Source organism: Saccostrea cucullata, unplaced genomic scaffold, assembly GCF_032062105.1.
Source record: "Saccostrea cucullata isolate Sc308-1 unplaced genomic scaffold, CSIRO_AGI_Scuc_v1 ctg7178, whole genome shotgun sequence".
NCBI classification, from domain to species: Eukaryota; Metazoa; Mollusca; class Bivalvia; order Ostreida; family Ostreidae; genus Saccostrea; species Saccostrea cuccullata.
The window spans coordinates 28,948-32,044 of record NW_026927993.1 but is presented as its reverse complement, the minus strand read 5'-3'; positions in this window follow the sequence as shown (position 1 = coordinate 32,044).

The window sequence follows — 3,097 nt, the reverse complement described above, 5'->3', positions numbered from 1 at the left end:
CGAAGGCTCAAGTGAGCTTTACTGATCACATTTTGTCCGTCGTCCGTCCGTCCGTCTGTCCAGCTGTCCATCTGTCTGTCCGTCCGTCTGTAAACTTTTCACATTTTCGACTTCTTCTCAAGAACCACTAGGCCAATTTTGACCAAACGTGGTACAAAGCATTCTTGGGTAAAGGGGAATTTAAATTGTTAAAACGAAGGGCCAAGTCCCCTCAAAGGGGAGATAATCAAGAAAAGACAAAAATACGGTGGGGTCATTAAAAAATCTTCTCAAGAACCACTGGGTCAATAAGGCTGAAACTTATATGGAAGCACCCTGGGATAGTGTAGATTCTAAATTGTTCAAATCATGACCCCCGGGGTTGGGCGGGGCCACAATGGGGAATGAAAGTTTTACATAGAAATATATAGGAAAAATCTTTGAAAATCTTCTCCTCAAGAACCACTGGGCCAGAAAACCTGAAACTAATGTAGAAGCATTCTGTGGTAGTGTAGATTCTAAATTGTTCAAATCATGACCCTCGGGGGTTGGGCGGAGCCACAATGGGGAATCAATGTTTTACATAGAAATATATATATAGGAAATATCTTTGAAAATCTTCTTCTCAAGAACCACTCGGCCAGAAAAGCTGAAACTGATGTGGAAGCACCCTTGGGTAGTGTAGATTCTAAATTGTTCAAATCATGAATCCCAAGGGTAGGGCGGGACACAATGGGGAATCAAATTTTTCCATAAAAATATATAGGAAAAATCTTTGAAAATCTTCTTCTCAAGAACCACTCGGCCAGAAAAGCTGAAACTCATTGGAAGCACCCTGGGGTAGTGTAGATTCTAAATTTATCAAATCATGACCCCAGGGTGTAGGGCGGGGCCATAATAGGGCATCAATGTTTTACATAGAAATATATAGGAAAAAATCTTTGAAAATCTTCTTCTCAAGAACCACTGGGCCAGAAAAGCTGAAACTAATGTGGAAGCACCCTGGTGTAGTGTAGATTCTAAATTTATCAAATCATGACCCCCAGGGGTAGGGCAGGGCCACAATGGGGCATCAATGTTTTACATAGAAATATATAGGAAAAATCTTTGAAAATCTTTTTCTCAAGAACCACTGGGCCAGAAAAGCTGAAACTGATGTGGAAGCACCCTGGGGTAGTGTAGATTCTAAATTGTTCAAATCATGACCCCCAGGGGTAGGGCGGGGCCACAATGGGGAATGAAAGTTTTACATAGAAATATATAGGAAAAATCTTTGAAAATCTTCTTCTCAAGAGGCACTGGGCCAGAAAAGCTGAAACTCATGTGGAAGCATTGTGGGGTAGTGTAGATTCTAAATTGTTCAAATCATGACCCCGGGGGGTTGGGCGGAGCCACAATAGGGAATCAAAGTTTTACATTGAAATATATAGGAAAAATCTTTGAAAATCTTCTTCTCAAGAACCACTGGGCCAGAAAAGCTGAAACTGATGTGGAAGCACCCTTGGGTAGTGTAGATTCTAAATTGTTCAAATCATGACCCCCGAGGGTAGGGCGGGACACAATGGGGAATCAAATTTTTCCATAAAAATACATAGGAAAAATCTTTGAAAATCTTCTTCTCAGGAACTGCTCGGCCAGGAAAGCCGAAACTTTTGTGGATTCATCCTTGGGTAGTGTAGATTCCAAATTGTTGATATCATGACCCCCGGGGGTAGGGCGGGGCCACAATGGGGAATCAAAGTTTTACGTAGAAATATGTAGGAAAAATCTTTGAAAATCTTCTTCTCAAGAACCACTGGGCCAGAAAAGCTGAAACTCATGTGGAAGCATTGTGGGGTAGTGTAGATTCTAAATTGTTCAAATCATGACCCCCGGGGGTTGGGCGGAGCCACAATAGGGAATCAAAGTTTTACATAGAAATATATAGGAACATTTTTTAAAAAATCTTCTTCTCAAGAACCACTGGGCCAGAAAAGCTGAAACTGATGTGGAAGCACCCTTGGGTAGTGTAGATTCTAAATTGTTCAAATCATGACCCCCGAGGGTAGGGCGGGACACAATGGGGAATCAAATTTTTCCATAAAAATACATAGGAAAAATCTTTGAAAATCTTCTTCTCAAGAACCACTCGGCCAGGAAAGCTGAAACTCATTGGAAGCATCCTTGGGTAGTGTAGATTCTAAATTGTTCAAATCATGACCCCTGGGGGTTGGGCGGAGCCACAATGGGGAATCAAAGTTTTACATAGAAATATATAGGAAAAATCTTTGAAAATCTTCTTCTCTAGAACCACTGGGCCAATAAGGCTGAAACTGATGTGGAAGCACCTTGGGGTAGTGTAGATTCTAAATTGTTCAAATCATGAATCCCAAGGGTAGGGCGGGACACAATGGGGAATCAAATTTTTCCATAAAAATATATAGGAAAAATCTTTGAAAATCTTCTTCTCAAGAACCACTCTATATATATATATATATATATATATATATATATATATATATATATATATATATAAAGCACGAAAAAAACAACAACACTGTATATCCTAAATGTCGGATCTACCAAGTAGATACAAGGTCACGGATGGAAATTTATATAAAGCACTAAAAATGACCAACGACACGAACAATAAAAATTGTCAAATTTTCGGGACGCCCTGTCCCTTCCTCAGGACAAAGAAAAAAAGTTAAAAAGTCATAAGAACAAAGGAAAAAGAGAAACAAAAACAACTAGCACTACTACTAAACTACTAAACACTACATATTTACATACTTAATTACATGTTGAATTGGAAATTTTTCAGAACACTAACAAAGAAAGAAATCCGGACCGCTATGAAATGCGTCCGGTCTATCGGGTATACTCGGGTGAAGTGCGATTTACATAATTGAACGAATTAATTATGCTAATTAATTACGGCAATCAGTAAATCGTACATTGTTTCATCGTCTCAAAATGGCGTAACTTTACTTAATAAAGAAAATGAAAGAAAAATCATATAGTAGGGATATTTAAACATATGAATTATGATCAATTATAAATTTTGAAATATTTTAGGTCTTATTATCGGGAAAAAAATAATTAACAAAGGCGTTAGTAAAACATAGTTTTGTGGGTT